This window comes from Gobio gobio, assembly GCF_949357685.1.
Source record: "Gobio gobio genome assembly, chromosome: 11".
NCBI classification, from domain to species: Eukaryota; Metazoa; Chordata; class Actinopteri; order Cypriniformes; family Gobionidae; genus Gobio; species Gobio gobio.
The window spans coordinates 23,392,281-23,398,280 of NC_137104.1; positions in this window are offsets into that span (position 1 = coordinate 23,392,281).

Below are 6,000 nucleotides of genomic sequence, written 5' to 3' on the forward strand. Positions count from 1 at the left end.
TGGCCTTCCCAAAAAGACCATTAGACAGCTGCAGCTCATACAGAACGCTGCTGCCAGGATTCTGAGCAGAACCAGAAAATATGACCATATCACACCAGTCCTCAGGTCTTTACACTGGATTAAGGATCGATTTTAAAGTGCTATTACTTGTATATAAATCACTCAATGACCTAGGACCTCAATACATTGCAGATATGCTGATTAAATACAAACCCAACAGATCACTCAGATCATCAGGATCAAGTCAGTTAGAAATACCAAGGGCTCACTCAAAGCAAGGAGAGTCTGCTTTTAGCTATTATGCCAGCCGTAGCTGGAAACAGCTTCCTGAACAGATCAGATGTGCTCCAACAGTAGCCACTTTCAAATCCAGACTCAAAACACATCTGTTCAGCTGTGCATTTACTGAATGAGCACTGTGCCACTGTACGTGCTTTGTCCGAACTGCTTGCATTTTAATTTATATGCTTAAATTATTTTAATTATACTCTTTATTTTTATCTTTCGATATTTTCTTTATTTTTTATTTCTTTTCATTCCTATTATAACTGTTTTAATTATCTTACGAATATTTTTATTTCATTTCTGTGTAAAGCACTTTGAATTGCCACTGTGTATAAATGTGCTATACAAATAAACTTGCCTTGCCTTGCCTTGCCTATATTGCTATATATTTTCAAATATATGAGGAAGTTTCTGATACATTGAAATATATTTTCTAATGTATTGCAATATAAATTCTAGTAACCTATATTGCAATATATTTTTGTTTCGTAAGGGATAGTCAGCTGAACTAGAATTCAAGTTCATATACTTATTTATAATCTTCAGCCATTTGCAGAATATATATTTAAATCAATCAAGGATAGTTATGTGGAAGGACTTTGCCTTACATTCAAGCACATAATCTTCTGCATGTGCTTTATGGTCTTCCTTAGCAATAATCACAGCAATTATGAAATTAATAAACATTTAATTAATAAAGGATGCTGTAATGAACTTTAGGTCTCATTAATTAGTGTATATAGGCCTACTCTTTTAAAGTATAATCTGACCCAAGATGTGCTCATGTATTAAAACTACAGGATTTCCTGAGCATTTCCAAGTAGGCATACTTAAGTCTCTGTGGTTTTTATGTTTCTGAGCTTAGCATTTCACACATCAGCTGAGCTGAAGAACATTTAGCAACCTCTCTATATCATGCACACAAAGGCAAAGTTAGCACATGGGGTTTTTTTTTTGGGGGGGGGGGACGACTATGTTCATTATTGCCTACTAAGAAAGTAAAGAAATGCAAGCAAGTGAATATTTGTGAGAATCAATAGCCACACACTTTGCACATATTAATTAGAGACTGTTATGAAAAGTTTCACCATCACCGAGTTTGATTGCAATAGTTACAATGCCATGGCCAGCAATCACACATGTTAAAGATTAGGTGGGGTAAGACTACAGGTTAAGAGTCTGGCCTGTTCATCATTGTGGCCTTACAATCCAAATGGCCTTAAATGTTTCTAAGAAGTTTTGTCTAAAAAATCCAAAAGGAATACTAACAGAATTTTGTTAAAAGTTTGGATCAAACAAAAGTTGCCATCTTTATTATTATTTTACATTTTAAATGTAATAAAATCAGAATAAACTCAAATGGCTTTTGTTTAAAAATTATGACTGAAGTTCTGCAGGGAATTGTTTTTACTGGTTAAAGTAAGCATAGTTATAGCCTATTTCTGTAGTTCCTAAAGAACATTTAAAAACAATTCCAAAGGACACATATACTGATTTGTTTAGTGACTGTGATGTTATAAAACAATGATATCAGTATCTGCGTTGTTTCTTCAAAAAGGGCAAAGTTACATCCAATTCCTATTGCAACGTCACAGTAATACATAGCTGTGATTGGCTGCTGCAGTAAGGCGGGTCTAATCTACAGCGCCTAGGAAGAGGGAGACGGCCATCTTCGTGAGGTCGCAAGCTTTTGTGGTGAGTTTAAAGGATGTTCTTAAAGACAGAAATTGCTGAGAATATTCTTTTCCAGAAAAGCAGCCAGCATTTTTATTCAGTAGCCTGGGTTTATATCGCTTTCAGATGAGCAACATGTCAGCTGCCGCCTTAAGTATCGACTGTTTATGTAGATCTTTTATGTTATCGCCTGCTATGTAGTTACCTAAAGACGACACTGCAGCCTCAAACACATCACATACGTGAGCTGACATCAAGTCAACATCGATACGGGCAATCGGTCGCCGATAGTCGGCTTCTTGAAAAACGTCTCAGTTTCGTATGTAACCTTGGTTCCCTGAGTAGGGAACAAGACAATGCGAGACCGTCGCTATGGGAATGCCTTTGGTGTGACCAATGTCTGAAGCCCTTATACCATCACACCAATTGATTGGCTAGTGACGCTTAGCGTCGCCTTAGAAATACGTCATGTATGCTTATATGCGTGCGCTAGGCGTCATATCGTCAGATTTCAAAGACGAAGGAAGCTACTACTCGAAGAAAGGGAATGAAACCCAAATGTGAGAGGGCCAGCGAGAGGTGACATGACAATACGTGACAACGTTTAAGAACTGTTTGAGCACCAGGAACACTGCTAGCAACTCCAAACGATGTATGTGCCACCACGATGCATTTCGCTCATACACCAAAGGTCAGGTGTCCCTGATAAACTGCCCCTGTAAAGGATGCGTCCGTCGTGATTGTCCTGCAACGACAACATGCCCCTAACTGGACTCCTCTGTGGAGCAGCGGGAGCTTTGTCCATGGATGCAGAGCATGAAGGGTTTGTCCATCATTGGAATGGTCTCATGTGGAGCAGGCTCAACTACAGGAGACGCTGTTGCCATAAGGTCCATAAGCCTGTGGCAAAGGCCAACGTGGACTAAGCAGCCTGCCTTGAAATTAATATAAATTAGTCTTTTTGCGACTGAAAGCATGCAGGAGACTAACGTGCCCACATCACACCAGAATAGATTCATGCGCGTAACCAGGACTTTGCAAAAGGTTGGCAATGGGACGAGATCTCCTGACTCTTGGTCCATCATTGGAATGGTCTCATGTGGAGCAGGCTCAACTACAGGAGACGCTGTTGCCATAAGGTCCATAAGCCTGTGGCAAAGGCCAACGTGGACTAAGCAGCCTGCCTTGAAATTAATATAAATTAGTCTTTTTGCGACTGAAAGCATGCAGGAGACTAACGTGCCCACATCACACCAGAATAGATCCAAACCCAGGAAGTTGTCTACTGACTTGGCAGCAAATCACTTCTGATGGTTTATGCATAAACTTAAGCTCCTCAAATTGCAAAAAACTCAGTCTCGATGAGCTACCACCAATTCCTGGGATTGAGCTAATATCAGCCAATCGTCCAGGTAGTTAAAAATCCGGACGCCCTGGAGCCAAAATGGGGCCAGAGCAGCATCCATACCATTTGTGAAAGTCTGAAGAGCTAAGGCTAGTCTAAATGGAAGGACATGGTACTGGTAAGCTTTACCTTCGAAAGTAAAACTGAGGAACCTCCTTTGTCTCTTTACAATCTGGATGTGGAAATACGCATCCTTTAGATCGATAGTCACAAACCAATCCCGGTTCGAATCGGAGACAGAATGGACTTCAACATCAGCATTTCGAATTTGCTCCCTCTGGGTGCAAGTTAAGCGACACAAGTCCAGATTCGGACGTAATCCAGCAACTTTTTGGGGCACCACAAAATACCGGCTATAGAAGCCTGCCTCTGCCTGAGAGGGGGGGGGGGGGTGGGGGGTCTCTTCCATAGCCCCTTTCTCCAAGAGAGACAATCTTCAGTCTCACAGCCGGGGCCTCCAAAGGACACACCGTCATGGGAAGAGCACCGCTGGAAAGAAGTGGGCCTTGCAGAATTGGTTTAGTCGTGGCGTATAGTACATAACACCATTTGCAAGACTTCGGGTAGGCGTCCCTACGCGGCCCAGCGCTCTGCTAGCAGTATTAACTGCTCCCTCTACGAGGCACCTCTATGCGTTGAAGTGGAACCTGTTCGTCGATTGGTGTTCTTCTCACCGAGAAGACCCCCAAAGATGCTCAATCGGTTCAGTACTTTCCTTCCTACAAGATGGGTGGGAGCGAAGGCTGTCTGCCTCCACCCTCAAAGTTTATGTTGCCGTAATCGCCGTAAACCATGATATGGTAGATGGTAAGTCTGTAGGGAAGCACGATATGATCGTCAGGTTCCTGAGGGGGGCGAGGAAACTAAATCCGCCTCGCCCTCCCTCTATACCCTCTTGGGACTTAACTCTGGTGCTAACCGCACTACAGAGAGCACCCTTTGAGCCTTTGCAGTCAGCAGAGTTAAAAATTCTGTCTCTGAAGACAGTACTCCTGACTGCATTGACCTCTATCAAGAGGGTAGGGGACCTGCAGACATTTTCGGTCAACGAATCATGCCTGGAGTTCGGGCCTGGTAACTCTCATATAATCCTGAGACCCTGGCCTGGATATGTGCCCAAGGTTCCCACCACTCCCTTCCTGCATTGTCTTGGCGTATAAAACCCAAGACGTGCCCTGCCCACTCAGGTTAAGAGCCCACTCCACTAGGGGTGTAGCTTCTTCCTGGGTGCTGGCTCGTGGCGCCTCGCTGACAGATATTTGTAGAGCTGCGGGGTGGGAGACACCTAACACGTTCGCTAGATTTTATAGTCTCCGTGTAGAGCCAGTATCTTCCTTTCTGCTCACTTCCCATAGTCAGTAACACACCAAAGTGCCCGTTCTAGTGTCAGCTTGCTGCGCCACTCCCTTCCCTGCGGAACGGATACGTGCACTAACATTACTCCAGTCGAGTTCCCCAGAACGGTGAACCCTGTTGAGTGCTCCGCTAGAGATACGCGGTTGGCGGTTACAGCCGCGGACTCCACGGATAAACCGCGGATCGGGCGGATGACGTGAAGAAAAATAATATTTTAATTAAATTCGGGTGGGTGGCGGGCATTGAACCAATCATATTAAAAATATATTTTTGTCCCTGTGCGCCGATCGGAGACGGAGTTCACTGCTGATATTCTGAGAGCTTTCAAGTCTCGCGGCTGTCATCAGCAGCGCCTTGCATCGCCCAATCAGCGGATGGCGGGCAGGTGCGGTTTTGAAAATTGGTCAAAAACGTTGGTGCGGTTGGATGGCGGACGGATGATGAGTTTTGTGATGCGGTTTTCCCACCCGGAACAGACGGGCGCTTCGCTGGGCGCTGGAAGTGGTAGTAACTGTGCCGTTTTCCAAAGGGAACCCAATTCGTCTGTGACGTCCGACGTACGTCGAACGTGACCGACTGAAAGGTAAAGTCTCGGTTACGTATGGTAACCCTCGTTCCCTGAAGGAGGGAATGGAGACGTACGTCCCGTCGCCACAGTTGCTGTACCATCACTGCGTGGCCGAGTCACTAGTTCGGCTCCTCAGTGAAAAACAATAGACTCTTAACTTTTCATAGAAGCAATGACCGAAAAAAAGTTTAGGTTTAATTCTGCTGTTAAAATACAATGTATTAGAAGGTAAAAATACATAAATAATATTGATACCTTTTTATTTTTAGTGGCTATCGCAGACTGAAGGATAATGCGATTCCCACTGTATTTGAAATTCAGCCTCATGAAAGAAGCACTGCTGGGAAATGTGCAACAAAACGGAGAGGCAAACCTTGAAAAGTGGAAAAACGTATCAGGTATCTTACCACAAGATGCAAAAGAATCACCTTTCTGTTGTGCTTTCTTTCTCGTGTGAAAAAATAATTGCACTTAATTTTATTGAATGTGCACTTGTAGTGTAGCCTGCTACGTACTTCCGCTCAATTTTCATTTTCCTTCAGTACTACATCTGGGACTGCTGTATATGCTTAGGTTTTCTCCCGAAAAATAATGGCGGCGGTGAAAGATGCAAGTGTGTGGCACCGCTGACGAATGTCCAGAAGTTAAAGCCGGAGTGTGGCGAGGACTAGGCCTGGATTTTAAGTTGTGTTTTGTTTACGTTTTGTTATGT